General features: G+C 46.6%; 1 protein-coding gene across 16 annotated transcripts in view; it reads right to left on the reverse strand.

Annotated features, from left to right (window-relative positions):
• RAD52 (RAD52 homolog, DNA repair protein) overlaps positions 1-13,991 on the reverse strand; it is a 79,961-nt gene that overhangs the window by 32,827 nt on the left and 33,143 nt on the right. For 4 of the 16 annotated variants that reach the window (XM_063672302.1, XM_054442660.2, XM_063672305.1 and 1 more), the window contains exon 1: positions 2,014-2,789. The exons of 6 other annotated variants lie outside the window; for them this stretch is intronic. The gene's annotated coding sequence lies outside the window, so the exon portion shown is untranslated. Of the gene's footprint in view, positions 1-2,013; positions 3,486-13,991 lie in introns of those variants that run through there. 6 more of the 16 variants (XR_010127746.1, XM_063672307.1, XM_063672300.1 and 3 more) reach the window with 5 other exon arrangements.

Genomic DNA, 13,991 nt, shown 5'->3' on the forward strand with positions numbered 1-13,991 from the left:
GTACAGTGGATGACTCAAAATTTTTCACAACTACTCTCTCCCACAGCTAGCTCAGTTACATTTTTCATACACTCATCTCCAACTACACCGTTTATACAACAAGATAACACGTTTTGGTGTACATTACACAACAGCAATCTCTGACGGTTTCTGCCTCCCTGAGAAGACCAGCACACAAACATTTCTCTGCTTGATACCACTATAATTAACGGCCTGCTAAGTGTTGAACTGAGAATAGAACACTCTAAAAAACACTCCCAGAGGGGCGCAGTGGCTCACGCCTGTAATCCCAACACTTTGGGAGGCCAAGGCGGGAAGATGATCACCTGAGGTAGGGAGTTCGAGACCAGCGTGACAAACATGGAGAGAAACCCCTTCTCTACTAAAAATACAAAATTAGCCGGGTGTGGTGGCGGGTGCCTGTAATCCCAGCTACTCAGGAGGCTGAGGCAGGAGAATCGCTTGAACCTGGGAGACGAAGGTTGCAGTGAGTCAAGATCTCGCCACTGCACTCCAGCCTGGGCAGCAAGAATGAAACTCTGTCCCCCAAAAAACAACAGACAAACAAAAAAACAAAACTCCCGCCCAGGCGCGGTGGCTCACACCTGTAATCCCAGCACTTTGGGGGGCCGAGGCGGGTGGATCACCTAAGGTCAGGAGTTCGAGACCAGCATGGCCAACATGGTGAAACCCAGTCTCTATTAAAAATACCAAAAATTAGCCAGGCATAGTGGCATGCGCCTGTAAGCCCAGTTACTGAGGAGGCTGAGACAGGAGAATCGCTTGAACCCAGGAGGTGAGGTTGCAGTGAGCCCAGATACACCATTGCACTCCACCCTGGGCAACAAGAGTGAAACTCCATCTCAAAAAAAAAAAAAAAAAAAAAAAAAAACTCCCCTAAACGATACCAGACCTGAGGCCTCTGAATTACTTGACCCAACCCAAGAGTTAAATGCTAGTTTCCAAAAACTTAAGTTTTAAATGTCTGTGCCTCAGACTGCGAGTTCTGTGGAGGACTAGACCTAGAAAGCCTAGAAAACCACCAATATCCATCAAAAATGGAGAAACAAAATGTGGTATATCCACACAATAAATAATTCAGTTATTTAAAAAATGAAGTTGATACATGCTACATACAACATAGATGGACTCTGAATCATTAAGTGAAATAAACCAAACACAAAAGAACAAATACTGTATAATACAGTACTGAGAATGGGTAAATTCATAGACTAGTGCTGCTGGGAGTAGGAGGAAATAATGGGTGTCTGCTAATGGTGTTAAGGTTTCCTTTAGGGATGATAAAAATGTTCTGGAATTAGGTAATGGTGGTGATTGCACAACCTTGTGAATATACTAAAACCACTGAATTGCACACTTTAAAAGGGTGAATTTAGACTGGGTGTGGTGGCTCACACCTGTAATCCCTGAACTTTGGAAGGCCGAAGAGTTCGAGACCAGCCTAACCAACATGGTGAAAAATACAAAGTAGCTGGGTGTGGTGGCATGCGCCTGTAATTCCAGCTACTTGGGAGGCTAAAGCAAAGAATCGCTTGAACCCAGGAGGCGGAGGTTGCAGTGAGCCGAGACGGCGCCACTGTACTCCAGCCTGGGCAACAGAGCGAGACTACGTCTCCACTTTTTTTTAAAAAAGGGAGTTAATTTAATTGTATGTGAATTATAACTTTTTTTTTTTTGAGATGGAGTCTCGCTCTGTCCCCCAGGCTGGAGTGCAGTGGTGCGATGTCGGCTCATCGGCACACCTCCCTCCTGGGTTCAAGCGATTCTCATGCCTCCGCCTCCCGCGTAGCTGGGATTACAGGCGCCCGCCACCAGGCCTACCTAGTTTTGTATTTTTAGTAGAGACGGGGTTTCACTATGTTAGCCAAGCTGGCGTAGAACTCCTGGCCTCAAGCGATCCTCCCGCGTCAGCCTTCCAAAGTTCCAGGATTACAGGTGTGAGACACCGCGCCAGACCTCTATCTCAATTTTATAACAAGGCTCAATACTCACCTAAACTGAGCGTCAAATTTTTATTTTTATTTTTTTCCCCCGTGACAGGGTCTCGCTCTGTCGCCTGGGACGCAGTGTCGTGGTACGGGTGCGATCTCGGCTCACTGTAGGCTTGACCTCCCGGGAACATGGGGGCATGCCGCCACCGTGCCCGGCGTCAAATTCCTTTTAAATCAATCATTTCTTCCCAGCGTCCCCCGCTCCCTGCAACTCAACTTCGTTTAGCTATTAACACAAACTTCAGATTCCCCACGCCTGTCTACAGGCAGCATCTCCAAGGAAGCGCCACCATGGACACCTGGCTGTCCGCGACGCGGTGGGGTCCCGGCGCGTTGGTGCCAAGTTTCCTGTACCCCGCCTTCCTACCCACCTCTCGGGAAGCCCCGATACTGAGACCCTCACTGCACTGGTGAACTACAACAGGCCTCTGGACTCAGCATCTCTACGCTGAGTGAGACCTCAGGACGCTGAGTGAGACCTCAGGATCAGGTCCACCGCAGCCCCAGGTTCTCGACCCGGAAGCTGAGCCTTCCCACGCTCCACACCCACGGCTAGAAGCACGCCGGGGGCAGCCGCTCTCCTCCCCCACTTACGCGCCTCGGGCAGCGCGCGGTGCACACAGGGAGCTCGATCTAGGCTATGGACAAGGGGAAGAGAGCTTAGATGGAGGCCGCGCAGAGGAGAATGGGAAGAGTGTGCGAGCGTCTCTGGGAAGAAGGTCCGAACCCACGCCCAGCGCCGGAGGGGAAAAAAAAACAGACCAGAGAAGGAACCGTAAATCAAGTCGGAAGGGAAAAGAGCCGCAAAGCCTTCTGCGGCAGCCGTAAAGCAACCTGGAGGCGCGGTGCTGGCGTTTACGTTCTGAGCCGCTCGCCCTGCCGCTTCTCTGCGCGCCCTTTGCCTCCTACTTCCCTCCGGCTTCTCTCGGTCCGCGGCCGTCGGATCTCTGCTGCCCCCTGGTGGGCCTGGCGGTTTCGTCAGGCCTTCAGGGGCTAGTTAGGCCCGGGTGGTTCACACTTCACATGCCCAGCGCTCATTAGGATGCGGGGCCCGCCCACCCAGGCACAATTGGGAAAATCTTAGGAAGAATGGTTGTCAGAGACCTTCCCAGATTCCGCCCGGGCCGAGGCAGCGGTGGACCTGGTGGTTCTCGAGGCCCCTCACCACCGCCGCGCACATCCAGTCGTCACCGGATGGCGCCTTCGGTTAGCGACGACCGCAGGGAAATGGAGAAGTGCGGCTTGGGGGGCGAAGTCCCCTCTAGAATGTCCCCTGGGGCCGGGCGTGGTGGCTCAGGCCTGTAATCCCACCACTTTGGGAGGCCGAGGCGGGCTGATCACGAGGTCAAGAGTTCGAGACCAGTCTGGCTAATATGGGGAAACCCGTCTCTACTAAAAATACAAAAAATTAGCCGGGCTGGTGGTGGGCGCCTGCAGTCCCAGCTACTCGGGAGGCTGAGGCAGGAAAATGGCGGGAACCCGGGGGGCGGAGCCTGCAGTGAGCCGAGATCGCGCCACTGCACTCCAGCCTGGGCGACAGCTAGACTCCCTCTCAAAAAAAAAAAAAAAAAAGTTTTTGTAGCGACAGGGTCTTGCTATGTTACCCAGGCTGGTCTTGAACTCCTCGCCTCAAGTGATCCTCTTGCCTCAGCCTCCCAAAGTGCTAGGATTACAGGTATGAGCCACTGCACCTAGCCCACTTATCATTGTTTTTGTGGCGAGATATTTTCAACTTACTCTCTTAGAAATTTTGAAATATACAATAAATTATTATTAACTGTAGTCACTATGCTGTGCAATAAATCTCAAAATTGTATTCCTCCTGTTTAACTGTAACTTTGTACCCTGAGACCAACATCTTCATCTCCCCATTCTCTCCCCCACCCCCTTATTCCCCAGCCTCTGGGGAATTTTTAGTAGAGACAGGGTTTCTCCAGGTTGGTCAGGCACGTCTCGAACTCCCAACCTCAGGTGATCTGCCCACCTCAGCCTCCCAAAGTGCTGGGATTACAGGCGTGAGCCACTGTACCCGGCCAATATTGAGCATTTTTATGAACCTGTTGATCATTTGTATGTCATCTTTTGATAAATGATTTTTTTTTTTTAAGAGTCAGGGTCTCAAGCTATCAAGCTGTTGCCCAGACTGTACTGCAGTGCTGCAGTCATGGCTCACTGCAACCGCTAACTCCTGGGCTCAAGTGATCCTCCCACCTCAGCTTCCCAGGTAGCTGGGACTACAAGCATATGCCACCACACCTGGCTAATTTAAAATTTTTTTGTAGAGACAAGGTCTTTCTATGTTGTCCAGGCTTTTCACAACTCCTGGCCTCAAGCAATTCTCCTGTCTCAGCCTTCCAAAGCACTGGGATTACAGGTGTAAACCAGTGCACCTGGTGCCCTTTGCCCCCTTTTTAGTCGTGTGATCTGATTTTCCTATGAGTTGTTTGTTTTCTTTACATATTTAGAATAGGATAGTAACCCCTTATTGGATATATGGTTTGCAAATATTTTCTCTCACTCTGTTAATTGTTTTCTTCATTGTGTCCTTTCGTTTCTGATTTTGGTAATTTGTGTCCTCTCCTTTTTTCACTAGTCCAGCTAGATGTTTATTAATTTTACCTATCTTTTCAAAGAACCAGCTCATGGTTTTATTAATTACTACAATTGTTTTTCCATTTGTTTGTTTCACTGATTTTCATCATTATCTTCATCATTTCCTTTCTTCTGCTCACTTTAGGTTTAATTTACTTTTCTTTCTTTTTGTTTCTTATGGTGGAAGCTAAACCTATGATTTTAACCTTTTTTGTTTTAAGTAAAGGCATTTAAACTATTAAACTATAAATTTTCCTCTAAGAACTCCTTTAGCTGAATTTTATAAATTCTGAAACATAATTTTTGGGGTAAATGTATTTTAAAGTTACCTACCTGCATGTTATTGAATATAATATATTGTTTTCTTTTTTTTTTTTATGAAAAACATTTTTTCTAAGAGACAGCACCTCACTCTGTTGCCCAGGCTATAGTGCAGTGGCACGATCATAGCTCACTATAACCTCAAATGCCTGGGCTCAAGTGATCCTCCTGCTTCAGTTTCCTAAGTAGCTAGGATTACAGGGGCTACATGCCCAGCTAAGTAAAAAAACATTTTTTTGGTAGAGGCAGGGTCTTGCTATGTTGCCCAGGATGGTCTTGAACTCCTAGCCTCAAGCAGTTCTCCCACCTTGGCCTCCCAAAGTGCTGGGACTGCAGGTGCATGACACTATGCCTGGCTAATTAAAAAAATTTTTTTTAGAGAGGGGTTCTTACTATGTTTCTCAGGCTTGTCTTAAACTCCAGGGCTCAAGCAATCCTCCTGCCTCAGCCTCCTGAGTAGCTGGGACTACAGGTGCTCACCACCATGCTCAGCTCTAAAAACTACATTTTAAAAATAGTTCCTGCTATTCTTTGTTGTGGGTTGAATTGTGTTCCTCAAAAAGACAGGTAGAAATTATAACCTCCAGTACTTGTGAATGTGACTTTAATTAGAGTGGGGTCTTTGTAGATGTAATCAAGTAGGATGAGGTCATACTCAATTCAGGATAGACCCTCTTCAATATAATTGCTGTTATAAGAAAACAGGCTGGGTTCGGTGGCTCACACCTGTAATGCCAACACTTTGGGAGGTCAAGGCGGGCAGATCGCCAGAGGTCAGGAGTTCGAGACCAGCCTGGCCAACATGGTAAAACGCCATCTCTACTAAAAATACAAAAATTAGCTGGGCATGGTGGTGGGTGCCTGTAATCCCAGCTACCTGGGAGGCTGAGGCAGGAGAACTGCTTGAACCTGGGAGGTGGAGTTTGCAGTGAGCCGAGATCAAGTCATTGCACTTGAGCCTGGGTGACAAGAACAAAACTGTCTCAAAAGAAAGGGAACGGAAGAGAAGGGAAGGGAAGGGAAGGGGAGGGGAGGGGAGGGGAAGGGGGAAGGGGGAAGGGAAGAGGGGAAGGGGAAGGGAGGGGAGTGGGGAGAGGGGGAAGGGAGGGGAGTGGGGAGAGGGGGAAGGGAGGGGAGTGGGGAGAGGGGGAAGGGAGGGGAGAGGAGGTGAAGGGGAGGAGGAGGGGGAGGGGGGAAGGGAGGGGGTGGGGGGAGAGGGGAAAGGGAGGGGGTGGGGGGAGGGGGGAGGTGAGGGGGAGGGAGGGAAGGGAGACGCCCAGGCCAGGTGGCTCACACCTGTAATCCCAGCACTTTGGGAGGGGTGCGGATCACTTTAGGTCAGGAGTTTGAGACCACCCTGGCCAGCATGTTGAAACCCGTCTTTACTAAAAATACCAACATTAGCTGGGCATGGTGGCACACACCTTTAATCTCAGCTACTCGGGAGGCTGAGGCAAGAGAATTGCTTGAACCTGGAAGTGGAGGTTGCAGTGAGCCAAGATTGTGCCATTGCACTCCAGCCTGGGCGACAGAGTGAGACTCAGTCTCAAAAAAAAAAAATACAAATAAGAAAAGAGAGACAAAGACAGAAGGAAGGCAGCCCTCTGAAGATGGAGGCAGAGATTGCAGTCATTATGCCAGAAGCCAAAGAACATGAGGCCACCGGAAACTGGAAGAGGCAAGGAAGTATCCTCCCCTGCTGGGAGAGCAAGCCGTCATTACTTAATCAAATAAGGTGTATGTCTATGACCCAGTGATTCCCCTCCTGTGTACAAAAAGGCCTCATACAATTCACGAAGGGACATATATGAACATATTCACTGTAGTATTAACTTCATAACATGGCCATGCCAGTTCTTTAATCTTGGACTTAGAGCCTCAAGAACTGAGAGAAACTAAATTTCTGATGTTTTAAGCCACCCATTGGTGGTAATTTGTTATGACGGCTTTAGGAAACTAACACAATGTTATTTCTAATCCATTGTGCTTGCCTGTCACACAATTTCCCACGGTGTACATCCACCATATTTCCCCCATCTACCTTCCCCACTGTGAACATCATAAATAATACTACAGTGAACATATTCCTCCATGTTCCTTTATAAACTGTGAGAACTTTCCGTACACACAGCAGTGGAACCGTTGGGTGACAGACGTCTGTTTTATTTGCCTAAGTAATGACAGCTTGCTCTCCACAGCCCTTGCATGAGGCTTCCTGTATCTCCACATCCCTGCCAATTCTTGACATCATGCTGATTTATATATATAACCTTTGGCAGTGTAATGAGTGTAAAATGTTATCTTTTTTAAAAAATTATATTTCTGATTACTAATGATTTTAAGCACTTCCTGTGCATGCTCTGTTTTTTAATTGGCTGTTCATATTCACTCATTTCTGTATGTGGTCATTACCTTTTTCTTGTTGATTTGAAGGTATTCTTTGAAATTCTAGATATTAATCTCTTGTCAGATTTTGCCTTTGTAAATATCTTCTCTTACTCCGTTAGCTGCTTATTAACTTTGTCCATAGTGTCATTTCCTGAACAGAAATCCTTAAATTTTATATAATAACAGGCTGGGCACGGTGGCTCATGCCTGTAATCCCAGCACTTTGGGAGGCCGAGGCGGGTGGATCACTTGAGGTCAGGAGTTTGAGACCAGCCTGGCCAACATGACAAAACCCTGTCTCTACAAAAAATACAAAAATTAGCCAGGTGTGCTGACACACGCCTGTAATCCCAGCTACTCGGGAGGCTGAGAGGCATGACAATCCCTTGAACCCGGGTGGTGGAGGTTGCATTGAGCTGAGATCGTGCTACTGCACTACAGCTTGGGCGACAGAGCAAGACTTCACCCCCCGCCGCCAAAAAAAGTAATAACAGTCATAGATATTTTTCCTTATTGATTAATCCTTTTAAAATTGTATTTAAAATCTCTTTCTGGTTGTAGGTTGCAAAAATACTGACTTACATTTTTCTATTAAAATTCTAAATTAAACCTTGATAGACTGCTCTTTTTAATTAGATCTTTCATTTAGAATTTTCCTTGATACATGGCATTGGTTAGGGATACATTAGGGACATATCTAAAGCATTCCAGTTATGCAACTTTTTAATTCTGTGACCAGTGAGGAAAGGGGATTCTTTTCCCTAGATCCAATTTGAAAAATTACAGGGAAAGACTCTGACTCACTGGATTGGGGTGCATGCCCATTATTATGGCCCAATTAGCAAGATGCCTTACTAAGTGCTAGGCAGACAAAACAGTATTCACTACAGGGGTGATAAGGTAAATAAACACATTAATTAGAATTTAAAGGTAAATATTCTTAAGGATTTATGAGGTGGGACAATTGCACCCTATTGGGGGAACCAGATAATTCTTCATGACAGAAATGACATTTTCAATAGACTGCCAAGTATGGGTAAGATTTATATGCATACAAAATCCTATGTATGATGACTTCTAAATAGAGGATAAAGCATAAGTAAGAAGGCAAGGGCAAGAAATTAAGAGTATGTTTACAGTATAACCCAATGTGGCTGAACCACAGGATATAGGAAGGTTTAGTGTGTGCTGACTGTGTAAAGATATTTGTAGAAGACACAGTGATTGCTTAGTCAATGACCATGGCCCTAACCCATTATCTTGCTAATAGAACCCTGATTTGGGACAGCAATGTACTGTTCTTCTTTTTTTTTTTGAGACGGAGTCTCACTCTGTCGCTCAGGCCATAGTGCAGTGGCGCAATCTCAGCTCACTGCAACCTCTGCCTCCCAGGTTCAAGCAATTCTCCAGCCTCAGCCTCCCGAGTAACTGGGACTACAGGCACACGCCACCACGCCCATCTAATTTTTTGTATTTTTATTAGAGACGGGGTTCACCATATTGGCCAGGCTGGTCTCCAGCTCCTGACCTTGTGATCCGCCCGCCTCGGCCTCCCAAAATGCTGGGGTTACAGGTGTGAGCCACTGCGCCTGGGCATTTTTTTTTTTTTTTGAGATGGAGTCTTGCTCTGTTGCGCCCAGGCTGGAGTCCAGAGGCGCCATCTCAGCTCACCGCAACAACCACCTCCCAGGTTCAAGCAATTCTCCTGTCTTAGCCTCCCTAGTAGCTGGGATTACAGGCATGCGCCACCATGCCCAGCTAATTTTTGTATTTTTAGTAGAGAGAGGGTTTCACCATGTTGGCTGCCCAGCCCAATGTACTCTTCTGTAGAGCCTAAATGTGGATTGATCTAAGTTCACTGCGGCAGTTTACTTCCCTTTGCCTGCTACTCCCCTTCCTATACTCCCTTGAACAGGGGGCAGCCACGTGACTCAGCTCTGGCCAACAGAAGGCAAGTGGAAATCTTCTGGGAACTTTTTCGTTCATCCTCTTCTGTTTAGCACTACAACAGCCATCTTCCAATGCAATAAGCAGGGACAAGAAAATTTCAGAAGCCAACCCATAATTCTGGCGTCATTAGAACCAGGTTCAGCCTCTGAACCTGTCGTATAGGCCTCAGCACTTAGAACAACTCTGTGCTTGGTTTAATGTTCTATGCTGCTGTAAGTTATTAATCATTTTTAACAAGGGGCCCTGTTTTATTATTTTGCATTGGGCCCCACAAATTGTATAGCTACTCCTGATAGGAACCACAGTGCAAATTCTGGAATCTCTTATTTCTAATCCTTTTGTTAACAGTAAATATCCTTATGGATGAAAACACTGTTGATTGGGTTTTCTGTTACTTATAGCTAAACACATTCTGTTTTGTTTTGTTTTGAGACAGAATCTTGCTCCTTGACTCAGGCTGGAGTGCAGTGGTGCGTTATTGGCTCACTGCAACCTCCGTCTCCCGGGCTCAAGCAATCCTCCTGCCTCAGCCTCCCAAGTAGCTGGGACTACAGAGGTGTGCCACCACACCCGGCTAATTTTTTTGTATTCTTGATAGAGATGGGGTTTGACCATGTTGCCCAGGCTGGTATTGAACTCCTGAGCTCAAGTGATCTGACCACCTTGGCCTCCCAAAATGCTGGGATTACAGGCATGAGCCACTGCACCAGGCCCAAACACATTCTGATATGGTATTTAAACTTGAGGCAAGATTCACCTATAGTAATATTTCCTGGAGTCTCCAGGGGGAAAAAGCCTGAAATTGTGTAAAGAGCATGAATTTTGGATTTCAGAAGCTCTAAACCTCTGAAACCATTTCCTTCTTCTCTTTTTTTTTTTTTTTTGAGACAGTCTCGCTCTGTCGCCCAGGCTGGAGTACAGTGGCGTGATCTTGGCTCACTCTAACCTCCACCTCCTGGGTTCAAGTGATTCTCCTGCCTCAGCCTCCCAGGTAGCTGGGATTACAGGCACCCGCCACCACACCTGGCTAATTTTTGTATTTTTAGTAGCGACAGGGTTTCACCATGTTGGCCAGGCTGGTCTTGAACTCCTGACCTCAGGTGATCTGCCTACCTCGGCCTCCCAAAGTGCTGGGATTACAGGCGTGAGCCACCGCGCCCGGCCCCATTTCCTTATTCTTAAAGTGAGAATAAATAACATCTACTAGTTAGAGTTGTGGGAAGATTAGATGAGTTATAAGATTATAGTTATAAGATTAGATGAGATATAAAGCACACACTTAATATCTGACATTTAACAGATGTTTCTGTAATGTTAATTGCATTCTTTTTCATTTCCACACCTTACAATGAACTCACCTGATGAAAGGAGAGAAGCATAAAAATTCCATGCAGACGAAAGTCCTTATCTGGGCCAACTACCTTCAGATCTCAGTTGTTTAAAAAAGCCAAATCTTTAAGGAGTAGATAAATTGAATAATTAAAAGAAAAGAAGGAAATAAAATTTTCACTTATTAAGAATTACCATTTTGAGGCTGGGCGCAGTGGCTCATGCCTATAGTCCCAGCACTTTGGGAGGCCGAGGTGGGTGGATCACCTGAGGTCAGGAGTTTGAGACTAGCCTGGCCAACATGGTGAAACCCCGTCTCTACTAAAAATACAAAAAACCAATTAGCTGGGCATGGTGGTGGGCGCCTGTAATCCCAACTACTCAGGAGGCTGAGGCAGGAGAATCGCTTGAATCTGGGAGGCGGAGGAGGTTGCAGTGAGCCAAGATCGTGCCATTGCGCTCCAGCCTAGGCAACAAGAGTAAAACTTCGTCTCAAAAAAAAAAAAAAAAAAAAAGAATTGTCGTTTTGGATGGGCATGGTGGCTCATGCCTGTAATCTCAGCAGTTTGGGAGGCCAAGGCGGGTGAATCACTTGAGTCCAGGAGTTCGAGATCATCCTGGGCAACATAGTGAGAACCCATCTCTGCTAAAAATACAAAAAAATTTTAGCTGGGTGTGGTGGCACACATGTGTGGTCCCAGCTACTTCGGAGGCTGAGGCACAAGAATCACTTGAGCCCAGGAGGCGGAGGTTGCAGTGAGTGGAGATCGCGCCACTGCACTCCAGCCTGGGCAATAGAGTGAGGCCCTATCTCAAAAATAAATAAATAATAAAAAACAATAAAAGAATTGCCATTTGGCTTAGGCATTAGCCAAAATGGGCTTTATGCATATTAATTGTCTACTTTGTTACCAGGAATATTTTTCTGGAGACGGAATCATCATTTGTTTTGCTGAATCTCGTTTTGGGCAGTGCTCACCAGGGCAGTGTCGTCCCTGTACCTGTGGCAAGAGCTGGTGTCTTGACTGGGGGCTGCAGGATCTGCCCTTCAGGATGGCTCACTCCCATGGCCAGCAAGGAGGTGCTGGCTCCCAGCCCAGAGTTCAGGGGGCTCAGGGGCTGGGAGGAACATGGGGTTCCTCTCCATGTGGGCCTCTCCACAGACGGGATTTCTCAGGGTGCATGACTGGGTTTTAAGAGTGAGCATTCCAGGAGAATGTCAGAAAGCTGTACTGCCTTCTATTTTATTTTATTTTTTGAGACAGGGTTTCGCTTTTGTTGCCCAGGCTGGAGTGCAATGGCCAGATCTTGGCTCACTGCAAACTCGGCCTCCTGGGTTCAAGCCATTCTCCCGCCTCAGCCTCCCAAGTAGCTGGGATTACAGGCGCCTGCCACCATGCCCGGCTAATTTTTGTATTTTTAGTAGAGACGGGGTTTCACCATGTTGGCCAGGCTGGTCTTGAACTCCTGACCTCAAGTGATCCGCCTGCCTCGGCCTTCCAATGTGCTGGGATTACAGGCATGAGCCACTGCGCCCGGCCCGTATTGCCTTTTATGACCTAGCCTGAGAAGAAGACACAGCCTCACCTCTCACTGGGAGACCATTGAAGAAGAACATGCGGAACGGGTGCTGTTGTTACAGCCGTTTTTGGAAAATGCTGCTGGCCACAGAATCCTGACGGTCTGGGCCAGGAAATGAAGTGTCTGGCAGCCTATGGTGTGCTTCACGTGGAACACAGGCTGAAATGGGAAGGATCTGGGTCCTGCAGGGTGGATGTGGTGATTCAGAGGCCCTTCTACAAGTGGCGGTGGGTGGGGCACTCAGCTAGGATGGAGGCTGACTTGAGGAGGTTGGGGGCATTTTCCTCAAGCACCCTATGGTGGTATTAGTAACTCGGCCAGCTTCCAATTCTAGTCATAACATTGTGTGTCTTTGAATTCCCCTGCGATCCTCAGGGGATAAAGTATTCTTTCTGTTTCCTGTCCTTGGCTATTGTGTGATAGCAGCTGTACTGCTGATCCAGGCGCTGTCACTCCGCCCACCAGAGAAAGGTGCATTTAGGCATATGACTTAATACTTTCACAGGAGAATTCTAAAAAAATAAGAATAATGCTAACATTAACTGTTTACTCAACCAAGTGCTGAGGGCTTCCTATGCATTATCTCATTTAGTTCTCAAAAGGATTCTAAGAACCGGCACTAGTATCATCTCTATTTCACAGTTAGAAAACTGCATTTTAGAGATGTGAAGTAATTGGCAAGGTTAGGGAGTCTCAAATCCAAGGCTGATTGCAGTGCCTCTTAGCTATATGGTAAAATCTATAATTTTATTCACTTAATGCATATTTATTAGCCCCTATCAGGAGTGAGCATTGTTCTAAGCACTAAGAATACATTTGTGAATGAAGGAGATAAAGTCTATACTGTCACAAAGCTTACAATAAAATAGCAGGTCACATGTTATGATGACATTAAATGAGAGTGATGTTTGACAATGACTTTATTTCGATAACTGAGTGACAAGAAAAAGCCAATCATGGCTAAGGCTGGGGGAAGAGCAGTGCTGGCTGGTGTTCAGATAAACTTACGTACATTTAAATTTTCAAAAGTGTATTTCAGCAGACAGTGGTTCATGAATCAGGGGGCACCAGAGTCCAAGAAGTCCAGTGCTCCACTAGGGTAATGGGCAAGAGCAAAACCTTCATAAGGTGTTCTCAGAAGCAAGACAAAGACAATATATCTGAATGGTTGCATTGGAAAGTCTCTAGTTAAAGGTGAGTTGGAAGTTTCTGATCAGTCAAGTCCCTAGTTAGGGTTGGTTGCTGGCTTCTGGGTGGTTCAGCTGAAGTGTGACCCCTTACACGGGCTTTAGTTTGCTTGCTGAGAAACCCGTGGCCCTGAAGCTGCTTCAGTCTGATGTTCTCCAAATTCAATTCTTTTAACACTAGGCACAGCAGATACAAAGGTCCAGAGGTGGGAAGGAGTTTGGGTAATGGGTCAAAGGGAGATTTGTACAAGATGTAGGGAGGGAGGGGACAGGCCTTATAAGCCAGGGTGAAGATTTGGGGGTTTAAGTTTATGGGACCCCTATAAGGTGGACCATCCATAAAGGACCAAGGGCACTTTCGAGATTTCAAGCAGGGAAATGCCCTGATCTGAATAGAAACATCACTCTGGTTGTTGTACAGAGAATGGATTGTAGGGAAATGTGTGGATGCAGGGGCACCAGCTAGGAGCTGAGAGATGGTAGCTTAGTGAAGTTGGAGAGAAAATAACAGATATGGAAAATGTGTTCATAGACAATCTATAGAGGATCCAAACTGTTGGACTTGACCATAGTTTGGATAATGGTGGTAAAGAAAGGAATCAAGGATAATACCTGGGTTTTTCACTTGAGT

This window comes from Pongo pygmaeus, chromosome 10 (genome assembly GCF_028885625.2).
Source record: "Pongo pygmaeus isolate AG05252 chromosome 10, NHGRI_mPonPyg2-v2.0_pri, whole genome shotgun sequence".
Taxonomy (NCBI): domain Eukaryota; kingdom Metazoa; phylum Chordata; class Mammalia; order Primates; family Hominidae; genus Pongo; species Pongo pygmaeus.